General features: G+C 44.1%; 1 protein-coding gene across 2 annotated transcripts in view; it reads right to left on the minus strand.

Moving 5' to 3' along the window:
• Positions 1-17,893, minus strand: part of adarb1b (adenosine deaminase RNA specific B1b) — a 103,245-nt gene that overhangs the window by 30,468 nt on the left and 54,884 nt on the right. Inside the window, exon 3 of one of the 2 annotated variants that reach the window (XM_070838245.1) lies at positions 8,418-8,455. The exons of the other annotated variant lie outside the window; for it this stretch is intronic. The gene's annotated coding sequence lies outside the window, so the exon portion shown is untranslated. The remainder of the gene's footprint in view (positions 1-8,417; positions 8,456-17,893) is intronic. 2 annotated transcript variants of the gene reach the window in all.

Below are 17,893 nucleotides of genomic sequence, written 5' to 3' on the forward strand. Positions count from 1 at the left end.
AAAACATCCACTTCATAGGTGTGTGACGCTGCGAGTTATAGATGTACCATTATATAGAAACATGATGTCTTCCATCATAAATATGCACTGAGCTCATAATAAATGGGACAGTAAACAGGCCCTTGGCTAAAACTAATGGCCACAACGGTTTCAGGTCATTGATGAAGCAAATCTAGAAATCTGCCTTGTATTCATGTTCTCTACGACAGTAAAAAAAAAAAAAAAACTTGTGTCTCAGATTGAAAGTCTCTATTCAATTCAGTTCTTTCTTCCAATAAATTAATAACCATATAGCCACAAACACTATGGTTTCTTCCACTGCCACAGTTTTACCTTACTCACTAGGGGTCTGTATCTCTCTCTCTCTCTCAAACAATTATATATGTATGTAGATAGACAGGTCATATATGTGTAACTATAAGATACACTCCGCCAACAGTTGTGAGGTTGGCTGCAGAAAGTCTGAGTTGCTGACTGGATCCACGCTACGTCATGTCATGCCACTCACAAAGGTTTCACTGAAAGGTAGGACTGGAGTCTGGTCAGCAATGAACTGGTGCCTGCCAAAGGGGCAGTCACAGCCGCGGTAACGCCAAGAAACTCTCAAATTCAATGAAACTAAAGAGATGATCATGGACTACAGCAGACAGACACCTACCCATCCACACTGGTGTTGGTGCTGGGGTTGTTCTGGAGGACCTCTTCTGGACACTATGCACAAACATCATGGCCAAGAAAGCTGGCAAGCAGCTCTATTTCCTGAGGAGCCTGAGGTAGACTGGCATGAACACCAGCATCCCCGGGGTGCTGCTACAGGACCACCACTGACAGCCCTGTTCATGGGCTGCGCCACTGTCTGGTATGGGAACTGTTCTGCCCACAGCTGCAAATTACCACAGAGAGCAGCACCACTGGCAACAGAACATCCAGGATATCTTTCACCAGCGGTGGCTGAGGAAGGCACACAGCATCATCGAGGACCACAGCCACCCACACTGCAGACTGTCCCTCTTGTTACCGTCTGGCAGGCCAAACAGGAGCATGGCTGCATGCACCACCAGACTCAAGGACAGTTTTTACCATCAGGCTTCTCAACTCACATAAACGCATTACTGCTGCTACTGTACCAGGCCTGATACAAGCCAATGTGCAACACTTTTATGTACACTTGTCACTTTAACTTTTACACAAATCCTCATTTTATGTACATAATGTTGTATTCTATTTCTCATTCTGTTTTTTTATATTAGATTTTATCCTATTTCATCTGCCTAGGACTAGTGCTCCTACGACTGAGTTGACCTTTGTTCTTCTCATGCAACACATTTCCTTGCCGACCCTCTGTTAACTTACAGATGACTGAAATCAAAAAAGACTGGCAGCTACACCAACCTGTCCTTAACACTTGAGTGCATACATGGAGAGAAATTACACTGATTTAGCTTAAGTTTGTGCATACTGAGCGCAATCTTGCATCATATCTGACTGTAACTAAGCTGCATTGCATCTGTATAAAACTGTACAGAAATTAACAACACACCACTATTGATCTAGACCTGAAAAAAGATACTGGGCGCAACATATTGGTCTTCCTCATGTTGAAGACATACTGATGCACGTATAGAAACATTTAGAAACAACATATAGAAACATGGCTGAATAAAATTTTAAAAAATACCCAAAAGATCCTCCTTTCCTTTTACTTCCTGCTGATTCCAAACTGCTGATGCTGGTCTCCCTCACTTTCGCATTGACCCTACGAACGATACTGGGCTTACTGTAAACCAAAGACTGTGCAGATGGACTGGTCAGTGCGGTCACACATCAAGCCCACCACTCATGCTCTGTGCAGTGAAAAACTGTCTCATCATTCTTTATAGATTCCACAGATCCAGGTATCAGGTTTAATAATAATAAAACTCCTCTACTTTTGCTTTTTTCCATCTTTTCAAGGTTGTTGGGTGGCTGCCTCTCCTCTTTTCACTAGGAGCTGTAAAATCTATTTGACAGCTCTGATTTATGACACAGCATAGGCACCGAGTGCCTGTGGGGGAAAGAGAGTATGTTTCAGTGTGTTTGGAAGTGTGTGAATACGTGTGTGTGTGTGTGTGTGTGTGTGTGTGTGTGTGAGAGCATGCCCTGCTCGCAGAGGACCACCACTGATGTGCTCAATGTTCAAGCACCCAACAGAGCACACAGGTAGGGACCTCCCGGAAAGTCACATGTGAACAAAAATATCCAGATACACAAATAACCTGTGATCACATGCGCACACATCAACAGACAGAGACAGAGCTCAGTATGCATTACTGAAGAAGAGCTACGCTTAACTTGGATACCAAAACAGCCCAAAATTTCACATGATGTTCAAGTTTTAATAGCCTTTATGATCTTATCATAAAAGCTAGCATCTTTTTTTTTTTTCCAACACAGCCATTTGTTTTTGAAACCTGAATTTTTTTTTTTTTCTTTTGGTCAGTCCTTTCCCTCTGCCTTCCTCTGTCCGTCGAACCCCCCCACCCACACACACACACAATCCTCTCCTCTGTCCTCCTGTTCTCCTCACCTGGGTGAGCAGGGCGCTCATGGCTAAAACAGTTTGTCACATTCAAGGCCAGGTTAGATGCGCTGGGATCCTGCTCCGCAAGGAGAGGAATATGTGTGCACAATGCTTAAAATGTGTGTGTGTGCGCACGTGTGTGTGCGTGCATGTTCGGGGAGTCTAAAAAATAAATGCTGTACAAGGACATGAATGCATCCATGTAGATCTGTGTGTGCCTGCGCCTGTGACACCGTCATCGAGGAGCTGAATTTCACACCTTGTGCCTTTGCTATTGTCGGGCAGGGAGGTACTGTTGATGGACAGCAGGGAGAGGACAAGGCGGGGAACCTGAATGAAGAAGGTCGTGACAGCTGACAGAGGGAGACAGAAAGTGTTCATACACCCTAAGAGGACGGACATCGGAGGTGGGAGGGGAGAAGATGGAGGAGGACAGATACAGAAGAACAGCCGGGGCTACACTATATTACAAAAAAGCAATTCGAAAACGTGACTGAGCTCTCTTTGTGGGGAGATTTGAAAGTCTGACATTAATTTTTCCTCTGCATTGCTGGCAAGGGTTTCCACATACCACATTTGGTTGTGAAAATCTAATTCTCATCACTATACGTCCTGTTCCATTACCTTGAAAGAAATTCCTCTCCATCTCTCTCTTGACACCAGAGCTGTGGAATAACCAGCAGCAACAGCAAAACATTTCAATATCCATATCAATTTGAACCTACAACCACTATGAATCTCCTCTAATGAAGTTTATCTCTGTGGTGATGAAGGGAGCCGACACAAATCCCTGCATACGTCTCCAGGGCCATGAAGTGTCTTCTCCGCCAGCAGAACACACCTCAGTGGTTTGAGCACTCTCGCTACAATGCTTTTACTCCCCCCCACTCTGTCAGCCTGTTACAGTCATTAGCAGCATGCTAATCAAGGCTAATTACATTGAGACAGCCAGACACAACTCATTTCTTATCATGACAGAGTGCTGCCGTGTTTGTGGTGCCTGAAAATGCTGCGCCACCAAATAAGCGTTGCTCATAATCAATGAATAAAAGTGAGCGTGTTTTCAGTTTGATTTCCATTGTTACTGTTGTCAAATGTTAATCGGTCCGTCTGAGGCTTTTTTCAGAGGCTGTAAATCTAATTTCTGTCGACATGTGGCAGCTTACATTATTCTAAAGGGAAGGAAAACAGCTAAATCAATTAAAAACCTGTATTTAGTATTATGTCGTAGACTATTCTACAGGGTAATAATATTGTCTAGACCAAGTCAGTGTATGAATATATGAATCAGTGAATAATGACGGGGGTATAATAAGGAAATAAGTTGGGATGAGAACAGGGGGGGTTGAAAGAGAGGAGTACAGAGAGGAAAGAAAGATGATGTGTGAAAGGGAGGAAGTGCTTTAGGTTATCTAAGAAGAGGAAATGTGAAAACAGTGTCTTGTTGTAGGCAAAGGCCATTCCAGGGCGATGGATTGTAAGCGTCAGGCAGAGTAGACCCCCCCCCCCCCTCTCTCTCTGCCCCCCTATTCAAGTTACAAAAGCTCATTCTGGAGATTTTGCTGGCATGGCAGAAAAGGCCTCTGTTCCCCATTTTCCATATTTCATATACGGCCCATTGGAAAGCATCGCCTACGAGTGTCATGGCTTGGCACATTTATGAGAGATGCATTGAAGAACTTATCACTTGGAAGATATGCTTAAGTTCGGCATTTTGAAAGTCACTGTGCACTGCATGGTAATTCACTTATGAAGCAAAGGTAAAGTCTGACCATGTACGTGGTTGCACCATCTATAAATAGTCCTACAGCAGAAACGTAAACATATTCATCGCAGAGTTGCAGGTTACACTGAAAATAACATTACCCACACAAATTACTTTTAAAGACTTGAAGATCAATCAAAAGGCAATATAACAAAATATTGAGCTTATAAAAAACACAAAAAAAGGGAAGCTAAAATAGCATTCATAAGCATTATTCAGGCCAAATGCAGGCATTACACTGCAGTGACATTCTGACATGTCCCAGTAGAGAAAGCGGAGGTGTTACTAATGACATCAACAATGGCTCTGTTGTATCCAAGTGTCCCACTAAGCCATGACAGTGTGACAGTAAGACAGCATGCACAATAGCAGGACCCTGGAACTGAAGCGGCATTTTATTATTTACATCTGTGCTTTTCTTACCGTGACATGTCAGCATGTCTTCTGTGAAAGAGGTCTGCTTGTTGGGGAAATCAATTCATTAAAATGAGGCTTCAAGGTCAGGTTCAAAACACTGGGTAGGAAATGTACAAAATGAAACTAACTGAGCTACAGATGGAGCATTGAGGTAGGTAATCGAGTCACAAAGATGTAAAAGACGTAGCAGAGCACTATTTGTAAAAAAATTCTGTAATAACCCTGCACGCCCATGTTACACTGTAATAGGTGGCTGCAGTCATTTTGCCTGATTAGACTTCTCAGTGCTGGTGAACAGGACCTTGGACTGTTCCTAGACTGGGTAAATTATGACTTATTCTTTTTGAATGTCAGTTGTAGGTTAAAATTACACATTCATTCTTAGACATGGACATGTTGATAGGATTTAAGAGTCACTTTAGTTTACCTGTCCATAATTCTGTGTTATCAGCTAAGTGGCCGAGCACTTCAGTCAAATCATTCAGGTGATCACTGCAGGTTTGAATCAAGCGTACAACTCTCAGTATGATCCAAATTGCACACACAGCTCTTTTTGTCCAATTTTACACATGCACACTTTCCAACTGAGCAGAGTGAACATAACATTTTATCGACTTAGTCAATGGGATAAAACTAGCATTTTATAGGAAATGTGTTCAAGGCTGCAGTGTGGATTAGTGCTAGATGGTTCCTCAAACAGCTGGCCAAGCCCTGTGTCGACATGCTGAAGTGTCCTTGTGGAAGACAATAATCCACACTTGATGGACGACCCAGCCCAGTGCTGCCGTGCGACTCTGACCTCATCGGCACGGAAACCCAGCAAAGAGAATTTCTTGAGCCGTGTGTCACATTATTCCACTGATGATTGTCTTGGAGAAGTGTGTGACCTCATCCTCACTGCTAGCATTAACGCTAACCCACTGGGCACTAAAGCTAAAGCACTAAGCAACTTATCAGGAGGCTTCCAGCGCGGGGCATTAAAGCTGTCTTGAGAGAACGAGGGGGGCAATACTGGTCCAAAGTCCTGCTTAGTCATCGCTTCTCTCAGTATGGTGAAAAAGTGGCACTTTCATTCCCATGGTGATAAGGGAGAGTGAAAAGGCCGGAAACAGACCTGTGTAATGCTGATGGACGTAGTCGGTCTGTGAGTGAGCGGGGCTCAAGTGCGAATCGGGCGGCTGAAAATGCAGCATCAGCAGCGGTGGATTTACTTGGATGAATGGAGTGGGCACGTTTAGGAGGGGGACAGGGGTGGGGGAGGGGGGTTTGGAGGGTGGTGGGTGTCAAAGCAAGTGGCTGAGACATGGCTAATACTGCCAGTGAGCTGTGGCCACCTAAGTAATTACTACCTTTGCCGTTAGGCTAATCCCCAGAGCAGAGCAGCAAACTCAGGAGAGGAGAGCTTAGAGCCTCTGTGGGGCTCCCGTCACCTGACTTCAATTACACCGAGACACGGACCTGTCTCACTCAGAGAGAGGGCAAAGACGGGAGCGTCTGCTAAATAAATAATTCAGATCCTTAAAAAAAACCTCGCTAACAAAAATGTGTGCTCATTCAAATGCGTGTTTGATCAAAATAGACTGAGCATATGTAGAGCTTTTTCTTTTCTTCTTTTTAGAAGGTCAGTTTTTGCACTTTGGCCTCCATCGATCATAGATTAGAATAGAACAGTGTGGCGGAGATATAAACAAGAGGACAGGCACATGATCGAAAAACAGCAGACAGACTTGCAACTTGTCTCTCTTAAAATGAGTGACAGGTTTTTAAATACACTCCCCCAAACACAATAATCAAGTTATTATTCTCACGGTGACCTGCTGGTTAATACGAACACATATACATACAGTGACTGTATGGCATCCCCTTCTCTCTCTCTCCTTATGTTTCCGGTCCATCTCCTGTCGATTAACGCTAAAATGCTTAAAACCACATCTTTAACCACACATTAATATAAAGAATAAAAAAAACAATGTTGTTTTCTGGTGGTGTTTGTGGTTTTGTTTACATCTGAAATGCATTTAAATATAAAGCAGGTATGTTTCTATAATTACGCACGATTCAAGACCTTTACTGCGAATACACACGCAATTTATATGGTCAATAATTTTGTGATTCTTTGCTAAAATATACTTTAATGATTGAGAATTTCTCTTTGGTTATAAAAAAATACAATCTGAATATAATCAATTTAGGTACAAAATCTTTTATGAAAAAAAAAAAACATTTTGATTTGTAATCATTAAAAAAAAATGCATTTAAGCCATATATTGACTGGGATATGGAATTACTCAGGTCAAGAAGAAGTACATTTCCTGTCAAATAAAAAACTTAAAAATGTAATCAGTGACGCTTCTCCACATGCAACATACTTACGAAAACAGAAAATAAACTGCACTATCACATGTGTCTGAGGTTCATTTATAACACACTGTAGAGGTTTACTGACCACAGAAGAATTAAAAGCCTGTTAAGTGAAAGTCACCCTCAGTATTCATTCAAAAAAACGGCAGCCTGCTGATGATATCAACCACTTTAAACTTGACAGGCAAGTGAAGTGAAGGGTTGATCCCAGCAGGTGCACATCTGTCCTCTCCTGCCAGTTACTGAACATTACAAAGTCTACAACATGCCAGCTCAGCATCACTGTCTGTGTGTGTGTGTGTGTGTGTGTGTGTGTGTGTGTGTGAGAGAACCACCGCCGCGAGGGTTACCTTTGCGTTCTGAGCGTTTCTTGCGCCTCCTCTTGAACCTGCGTCGGATCAGGCAGTAATAGGAGCCCAGGCTCTGCGCGCCGTCGGTGAGAAGGGCCATGGCTTGGTCAGCACTTACACTTTCGCAAAACCGACTGAACAGCTCTCTGACACTAGTCTGACCTCAATAAAACTTGAGCTGCTGGGATCTCAGCGGGAACACGTGCGCGTGCTCTACCTGTCCGTTGCCTTTGACAACCGGTGCCCTCACACTTGTCCAGCTACTGCTACTCAGAATGGCCAACTCCACACACCTGCAGCGTTTCTTTGTCTCTACTTGAGTCCTTCCCTTGTATCCGAACTCTCTCTGCCTCCCTCCCTTTCCTCCTCCTCCTCCTCCTCTCGCTGTTTCCCTCCTCTGTTGACTCCATCTCTGTCCTATCAGTAGTCAGAGAGGAGAGGCGATGGAGTACAGTGTGAAAAAGAAGGAGGGGACTGGTGGAGGAGAAAGACCCGTGTTTTCATACGGTTGTGAATTAACGCTCTCTGCCTGTCTAATCCCCTTTTGAAGTGACTGACGTCTCCGCAAAGCAAAAACAACCTCAACATCCTCCAGTTAAAACACACGTGTGCACTAACTACAACTCCACACTCCAGAAACACACCCACATTTACACACACATGACATTTATACCTCTGTCATATTCAAACCTCCGAATATGAAAAAAAAAGCCTTACACTTGAAGTGTTGGAACCAGGTTTCACCTTGCCCCATTCACTTCAAGATTTACATATCTTGTGCTTGTACCCCCTCTCTCCTTAGGAACCTCGTAGGGAGTGTGAGGATGAGAGGCAACTCAGAAAGAAACACTCTGCCTTCCTCTAGTGGTGATTTTTTGTAATTACATCTGTGCTGCCATACACAAAGTCTATATTTCAACAGATTTTGAGTTTGAAACAATAGAAATGGAAAAATAACACTCACCTTTGGCTCTGTTGCGACGACTGTGATCGGAAAAAAACCTGACGGAGAGAAAGAGACAAAGTTCCAAGTGAGTAAGCAGCAGAGGTTTTGGCTGACGGCAGAGTTACTGTCAAAGACGTGGAGTGCTGACAGTAAAAGTGCTCTGAGGACGTGGTGCAACCAAGTTAGAGGTAGATACCGAGGGCAAATGAAGGTACACACACTGGATTCATGCTCCATTAGAGGTGATTATTTAGCCAGGTTTCCACATCGGCTGGTCGTTCCTAGCCACACACTGGCCGAACTGTTCCAAAAGCGGGTGTTTGTGGCCGGTCACAGGCAGCCATTGTTAGAAGTAATGGAATGTCGGCTTTTCCGAAGAGTGTGATAGAATCTCTTAATTTAGCTGGAAAATTATTGTATTTTTCGAATTGATTTAATGCGATATACTGTAACCTGAGTGCTTCAGCGCCTCTCTGTCAGCATTGCATTTGGCAAACAACGCAAGGCCCTTATTAAGGAAGCTGATGTGGTGGTTGTTACACAGAGCATTGATCTCAACCAGACCACCGTTCCAAAGAATAAACATATTACTCGAATGTGTTCCCTGGAAAGTGAACAGGCTAAAGGCTAACAAAACGACAGGACATTAGTGGAGTGTTTAAGGCTACAGGGCACAAACCTTGGCTATTCTTTCTACTAACTTAAGTTACTCATAAGTGCTACATAAGCCCTGCAGCACTCATTGCAAACTGTGATTTCAGTCTAGATAAATATTTATATTAAGGGTAGATTAATGGCACTGCGGTCTGTGGCATGCCACATAGATGCACAAGTACCTTGGAGTGATAATGGTGATGATGGTGAATATGTAGTTTACTATGATGAGTGCTGTATATCCGGAACATTCCAGTCCTGAGAAGGAGTCATACAGTATTTTGACAGTAACATGTTTTTATTGTTTTGGCTGTACTTCTGCACACTGGATGAATTAGGGAGATATGAAAAGGCTTTGAGGGTGTCTAGATCCATAATGGATGAAAAGTGTAGGACTCGTGGCTCTTTTTCTACATGAATCCCCTGATGCTAGGTACGGAGACGGCTGAAGAGGCTGAAACTTGAACTAAGAAATCCAGTTGGCTCACAATCTGATACACATTATGGTGCAAAATCTATTACATATGCCGACTATGTCATTATGCATGTAGGTAAGATAGATCTGTTGCTTTACTGGTGTAACAAAGATGATTTTTTTAAAAAAACATTCATTATACTGCAAATCAGATTCTGACTTCGGCACATGGACCCTGCAAAAAAATGCAAGCTCGACTTGTGCTAACTAGAAATAACAGTAAATCCCTAAAGCACCATGGCCTCTCCAGTAGAAACAGCAGCAGGGGATAGAGATGATACTAAAGGAATAAGACACAAGGTTGGAGAGAAGAAATAGAGCGATAAAAGCTTGAGAGGAGTAAAGGAAATAGGAGGGGAGGATATAGAGGGAAAAACCCTTGAGTGAGAAGGTAAGATAAAGAAGGAGGCAGAGCAGGCCAGAGTCGTGGAAATGAAGAAGGGGGTGAAGCTGGATGAGGTGAGGAAAGGTAAGATGAGGTGAGGAGTTAGGCTAAGGGGAAAAATGCTCCTGCACAAAACCGAAGAGACGTCTTGATCCAAAAGCAGGCTCTCTAACCTGTAGGGTCGTTTAAGGTCATCGAGGCTGTGTCCACTGCTCCCCTCCCACTGCTCGACATAAAACGTTCTCAAAAAAGGTTTACCAATTAAGCACATGAAGTTGAACTGAGCAAAACAGAGAGAAAGAGAGACAGAGACAGAAAGGTGTTCCAACAGACGGCAAGTGAGACAGCGACTGAGAAAGCGGTCAAACACAGAGGAAAGAATCGAAGAAAAAAGGCAGATGGTGAGAGCAAGAAACGAAAAAAAAAAAAAAAGAGAGCCAGCCAAAAGATTGGGGAAATCAGTTGTGAGGCAGAGAAGTCAGCCTCAGAAAGGAGATGATGAACTTAAATATCCTCCAGACGCCAAATTCATTCATGCTTCTGTGTACAGGCCAACGATAACTACAGCTGGCCAAGTCTCACCGCAACTGCCTCGGCTGGGTGACTGTTTTTTGTTTTGCTTTGTCTTCTGAAAGGGGGAGGCTAGTCAGTCCACTTCCCTTAGTACTTTAATTTATAGAGACTGCGCAAAGGCTACAGACATGGGACTGCCCGACAGAGACACATGTTGTTCCACAGGCAGAGATTTTACCCACTACTCTCTCTCTCTCTCTCTCTCGGCATTTTCAGCACAAACTGAATGGACAAGGAGAAGGAGGCTGTGGCTGTGCGGCCAAGAGGCTGCGGTTATGCAGCCTGAATTTAAAGGCGCTCCAGACTCCGAATAACAACTCAACTCCTGGTGGCCTTTGCGGCGGTTTGACAGAGAAACACAACCATTGACAAAAACAACCTCTCACAGAGTTTAAAACAGGCAAGCAATCCAGGCTACTGTGGTGAGCCCATCTGTTGGTTCATATGGTAGATGTACTCACAGTCAACTAAAAAGCACAAAGCTCTAAAAATAGACAGAGTGAGAACTCTTTTTTTTTTTCCCCCAGGCCTTTTCTGAATTTATAAGCCAGTTCCAGGGATGCTGAATTTCAAGAGCTCCAAATGAACCCTGGTTGAATCATGGCTCACTATTAGCGGAGATTTCACTTCCTAGTTTGTGTGCCACAAAAAAATATTTGGGAAATACACAGAAATATACAGCGATGTGGTGTAGTACGACGAATCACCAGCGAGGTGAGGGGACACACTTCAGAATGGGGTCAGATGGATGTCAAACCTGCAGCATCATTAAAGCGACATGTTGATATTCTTACTTTTACAGTGAGCAAACGAGCCCCTTCCGCTCCACCAAAAGTCGGCTCAGTGGTATTTATAAGCATTCCTCATTAAAAATGGGTACCAGAAGCCACAAGCTACCCATCTAACAAGCTATTTTGGAGCAAACAAAAACAAGCTAACAAGCTGATGAGCTAATGAACATCTGGAGAGGAGTACACAAAGACACAAACCTCAGAGAGTTCCCTCAGATGCTGACGAGATGTTGAGGAAAAGTACACATTTTGTCCCCCCCTTGTCCCGCTTTTTCCGCTGTGTTTTCAGCTGTTCGCCGAGTTATCTCCAGTCAGTGTCAACGTGTAGATATAAGAGTGTCCAGCGATGCCTGAATACCTGAATATGAAGGCAGATGAAAAATGTCCAGGCTAGAGTGGAGTTTCATTGCCTTGTGGGGAAGTCACGTTCCTAAAGCAACACTCACTGAACCTCATCTTGTGCACGGAGTTTGGCAAGAGAGGGGAGGGGAGGGAGATTGTGTGTGAGAGATTAGTAGAGACAGAAGGGGAGAGCCTTTCAGAGCTTTTGGGGATTGAGAGTAAGTGCGTGGTGGTGGTCATATTAGGATCTAATAGCTGTGGACCTCCTCTCGGGTCTTTGAAGCGAGGAGTGGAGGGTGGTGGGCGGGTGGATGGATGGAGAGAGAGAGAGAGAGCTACGAGGGCTTCAGTTGACTTGACTGGGCCGGACCACAATTAAGTTAAGAGAGGTTGATTATGAAAGAGAGAGATTATGAAAGAGAGACAGAAAGCCAGTCAACTGCGCGTGATGAGAGGAGTGCGTGACTGTAAACCTCGGCTCCTGCTCTTCAGCCAAAAATTAGGCCAGCGGCTCGGTAACCACTACACACACACACACACACACACACACACACACACACACACACACACACAGTCCTGACAGTCGTTAAATGTTACCCCTCCCTCTGACCTAGCTTTTTCTCACACATACATACACAGGGACATTTTAATTAATGCATCATTTAATTACACTGTGTGCCCTTGCACAATGATTGATTATGTGTGTTCATAAATTAAAGAGAGAGAGAGAGAGAGAGAGAGAGAGAGAGAAGCTGGATCACCCTGCAGTGCTCTTTCTCCGTGGAACCTTGCGAATGTCCGTCTTTGTTTTTGTTCTACCGACGCCTGCCCAGCAGAGGGCAGCACTACTACAACAGAACTAAAGATTATGCAGCAAGCACACAGAGGATGGTGCATGTTCTTCATTTGCTTGCATGTTTTATTCAAATTTTCCAAGCATGCTGCTGTAAATGCTCACGTGTGTTAAGCCGCTCTACTCTTGAGCCTATACGAAGGTCATATCTGTGAGTGGCAGGGAGATATTTGTGTCTGCTTGATGAAGCTTTCGCCGTACTTACAGTGTCAATACGGGGGGTAAAGCGCCCACGTGTGAAATGTGTAAAAATAATGACAAAATCGAGTCGAACAGGCACAAGCCAGAGCAGAAGGTGCTGACTAAGAGAGCAAATCAGACCGAGTCCTTTCATCTCACTGAGACGTGTACTGTGTGTGTGTGTGTGTGTGTGTGTGTGTGTGTGTGCGCGCGTACAACAACGACCCACATGCTCAATATAATAAGCTGTGAGTTCACAAAAGTTAACTGTCTGTTGTGGACATTTGCTATGTTTTGTCAGTCTGAACTATGTGACTGGAGAGATGTTTTATAACAGTTATCAGCAGGGAGTCATTTGGCTGTATTTCCAGCATGGCTCTGTGGTTTCCCTGAACTACTTTTCTGTATTCAGATCCAACGTCTGTGCGCCATCTCAAGGGAAGGATTCGGCGATGCAGAATGGAGGAACCCTGGGTAGTCGGTGTTAGGCTGCACACTTCAGTGCTGTAAGCATTTAGGTGATGGGTAGGATGATTCACAATGCAAGGGATTAGAAGTGGCCATACATTTGTGGTCCCATTTGTGATAGTGCAGAGCTCTCGGGATTTTCTGTTGTCAACATTTTGGTCACATCAGGTGTAAGTGAGAGGCCTGGTCTCTGCTTTTTTTAAACCTGAAATGATGATGTTCACGGTTACTGACTTACATATAACTGTATTCAATTCCTGACAGAGATGCTACCAGCTTGGCTGAGCACACCAAACAAAACACTGAGTGGGAAGCCAGTGAGTAACTGGGTCGGTGACACTGGAATAAGGACACTTACAATATGGCTGTTTGGGGCAATGCAAAAAGCGTTGGAATCTGCAGGGGACGGTGTTAACCTTAACATTTGTCGTGCCCTGGTGATCGAGCTTCCTACTGGCGGGTGGAGAGGCAGCTGGTGGTGTCACGGCCACCACACCCTCACCCACAGCGGGAGTGACAAAAACTGCACTGCACGGGAAATGGCCGCTCCAAATTCAGGAGGAAAACAGGGGAACATTCCAAAGAATAAATAAACACAAAAACTTGATGTGAGCAAAGACTTTCCATTGGCCATTTGGCCGGTAGCACCAAGCTGTAGTGTTTTCTATGAGGTGTTGGTGAAGAACAGAGACATCGTCAGACTGCGAACAGCATTCTTCGTCACTGAAAGCGAGGCCAAATGAGACAGGGTTGCCCTCTCTAAAAACACTGTATAATGTGAGGGGAATACATACAAAGCAAAACAGACATGTACACACAACCAGCCAAGAATTTTCTAGAAACAAACCAGACGGCCAAAATAATCTTGCGACTTCCACAATCTGATCCGCATTACTTCAGAAACCTCATTGCTTATTTTACATCATTTACCAGCTGTTGTATTTTACTATTAGCCTCTCTAAACAGGCTGCTTCTGCTCTGAATAAGAGGGCCCGTAAATAGACGTGACTTAATTTTTCCTTTGGGAGTTCCCTTTAGTTCCCAAGTCTAACATCAGCTCCCACTGCTGGGTGTGGTCCCCTCCTTAACCAACTCTCCGCCTGGGACGGATCTGCTCCACTGCTTGTGGCTTTTGGTTTTTGGCTTGGGCTTGACCAGCAATGGTGTGTGTGTGTGTGTGTGTTTGTGTGTGCGTGATCAACGGAAGCAAGAGGAGAACAATGGCTCCCTCTGTGTTAGCCCCTCTGGCAAGATGTACACCTGAGGGGCAAAGCCAACAAAGGACGGGTTGGGTAAGACCTCAAACCACACAGTCTTGGTTCACACCATACATCTTTATGATAAGTGATATACTCCATGAAGCTATATTTCACACCAATATAAAGTGACAAAGATTCACACCGAGTACTCACTGGGACAGCGACCACGTCCCCTCTAACCCCTCTGGTTCTCCGGTTTCCTTTGAGATCTGACTGACCTGAGATGCTCCCCATGAATACCAATCAATCCAAGCTATTTTGATTTCATTCCACATGTTGTTCCTCGTGTCAAACTCTGGCTCAGCTGAGCTGCTGCGAGCAACAACAATCTCAAGGAAATCCTACAAGAGTGGCACGTTGTCATGGTAACACTGACAAAATGCAAGTTGGGTTTTCACGTTCCAGTTGCAGATGGGCCGCACAGCTCTGGATGTGATTTTGGATGATTCTTATTCAGTTCTGTGACAAAACTTGCTCAGTTTTTTGCCCTTCAACTGATGACATATTCAAGGAAAAAAAAACATCTGCGATGCTCCCAGTTAGAATATGAACATGACACATACTTGCCAGGAGACATCAACACAAATTACCTGACACTGTGATTAAGAACAGCTGACAATGAGTAGGGTTTCTTCCGAGGACGCTCAAGGACATTTTAATAGTAAATTGATGTGACGATGAACGTGGTGTGGCTGGCAGTATCCCTGCACACTGTGTGCCCCCTCTAACATGAGAACACACATAACACATGAGTTAGTTGCTCATAATCTGCAGCATGAATTTCTATCCTGCGTCCCGTCATGCTGAACAACGGTGCATTTCTCCTCACCTTTAATAATCCTCCTGCTTTTTATTATATGTTACAACACTGATGTCAGCATTTTCCCCTATGACAAATGAGTCTCTTTTCTCAGCCAATTTATCTTTCTACCCTGCTGTGTGCCCTTTTTGACGGCACAATCTTCCATTTCCTGTGTTACAGCGAAGAAGAAGACTTGAGGTCACAGGAAAAGAAATGGATCTGGTTGCAGAGGGGAAAAGGACAGAAAAAAGGGGTATTTAATTCACAAGTTAAGGACAGACGTACTGAGGTGAGATGGACAGAAATAAGACTGGGACAGACTGATGGGATGGTGATATTTGTATAAAAAATTATTAAAGATGCTTAAAAAAAAAAGGCGACTCAATAAGGAGCTCACTTTAAATTCCAGTACCACCATCAGATGGTCAAATACCAGCCTCTGGAAGCCTGCCCTGAAACTGTTGGATTGACTATATACCACACACACACACACCCACACACACACTTACTCAAAAGGTTTTTTACTGCACTGCAATGCGGTGTGACATTGAGGATAATGACTGCACTCTCGCGCACACATAAAACACACACATAGAGACACGTATGTGACTGCAGACAAACTCCTCTGAATACAAAAGGAAAGTGAAGGTGAGCAGTCATGGTTTAAAAGATTTAAAAGGAAATTTTAGTCTCTCCTAGGGGTGTCATGATTCTCCAAACCCTCAGTTTGATTTGACTTCTGATTTTAAGGTGTTGATTTAATTCGATTCCCTATTTTCAGCAGTGCTTTTTCATGTAGCCGTCTGACTAGTGAACTCAGGTGCCAGTAGAGTGCAAGTCTGGCAAGAAGAACAACGGTGACAAGACTTCTTTACTCATGTACCAGTCAACCAAACAAAGGACCCAGGACCCAGCAGTACTGGTGCTTGGTTTTGGGATCTAAGTGGATCTTTCTGAGACTGCAGAGAAGATGAAAACTGTGAGGTTCGTTCGAGAGTTCGAGAGTCACAAATTAATTTTGTTTGTTTGTTTTTTGATTGTGAATTGTGATTGTTTGTGTTTATTTACCAATGATATGTTAAGAGTTGTAAATTAGCGGCACAGATATGGATACAGATTTACTTATCCATACGTCATTTATGTGACATTATACGAATCATGCGCTCCCTTCATTTGAGGATTTTCAGTGCAGCACAGCAGTCTCAACACGATTCACACAAAGAGGTGGAGATTCACAATTATATCTCCTATGAAAAATCAGCTTTACAGTTCATGTTAACCTGACACGCTTCACAAGGAGAAAATAAGAGGGGATACGGCAGGGCTGAGCAATGTCAACATTTTCACATCATGATTTTGACTTTACAAAATAAAAACAAAACTACAACGTATGAAAATGTGTGCGAGTAAAATGTTCTACCTTCTGCCTAATCCCATTTTACTTCTCCTTCCTCTTGTTTTCACACAGTCCATAAATTTTGTTGTTTACTTTCTCGTCCACATTATTTCTCATGTTGACTAACTATTACAGCTTGGGGAGGACTAAACATAAAAAAACCCCAGCCTTTTCCATTATCAAAGGTATATTGCTTATACTTCTGCATGGAGCCTTTATCAGCAGTGGGCCTGTGGGTGGGTACTGATTAAGAGCCCACGGCGAAAACATCTGGTAGCCCAGTTCCAGGCAACACACTGTGTCCGCCTAGGCTGACCACTGGGCAACCATTACTGTCGGTCTCAGCAAGACTTGAAAGCTGCTGAGCAAACTTCAAATAATTTTGTATTACTGCTGCGTAAAACACCTATTAACAACAAAGAGCCACATTCTGATGAAACTTTGCTGCATCAGGAAAGTTTGAGGTCATCCCAAAAAGAAGGCTTAGAAACTGGTACTCTCCTCCCTCACCTGCTCTGATGGGACAACGCCAGCGTCTCTGTGCGCAGGGCGCCCATGCAGGTGTGCACCAGAGTGTGTACGTGCATCAAAGAGAGTGCGTTTGACCGTTCCTCTCTTCTCTCCCTGTGTCTATCTGGGTCAACCATCTGGGGAGTTGCCAAGGTCTTGGTAAAGTGCGCAGCTGGCCATCACAGCTGGCCTGCACACAAACGCACACACGCAGGAAAGTGTAGAGCCACCAGGTAACATCTGCATTGCCACCGCCCAGAGCAAGCATCCAGCACAGCCACCTGAGCCCTCATTATGTTCTCTGGGAGCAGAGGAGCGAACGGGAGGACTTTGAGTGCGAGCGTGCCTGCGTGAGGGCAAAACGCTTCAGAATTAGTCTGACTGCAATTACTGTGGAATGTGTGAATGCGTGTTTGTGTGTTTAGGTATGTTTGCATACATGGACACGTTCCTCTGACACCGGGTTCATTCTCATTGAGAAGGAATGTGGAGTTCAAGCTAATCAGCTACCTCCAAAATGGAGACTAAATCCAGCCTGCAGAGCCTCTCCAACTTCCTTTTCTTTCAGCCATTCTGTGATACAACAGTGGTTCAGGCTTTCCCACACCTCTTCTATTCAGTGGTCGCAGATAGGATTACAAAAGAGGTACTCGAAAACTAGGCCACGACATGTTGTGTTCACATTTCTGTGTGTGTGTGAGATGACACAACATAAAATCAGGGTATCCAGTAAAGTAGGCTACACCTGGTAAAATGAGAACCATTTGTGGGAAGCCTTTATCAGTAAGGCCTGGAGGGCCAGCAAA

Source organism: Pempheris klunzingeri, chromosome 10 (genome assembly GCF_042242105.1).
Source record: "Pempheris klunzingeri isolate RE-2024b chromosome 10, fPemKlu1.hap1, whole genome shotgun sequence".
Lineage (NCBI taxonomy): Eukaryota > Metazoa > Chordata > Actinopteri > Acropomatiformes > Pempheridae > Pempheris > Pempheris klunzingeri.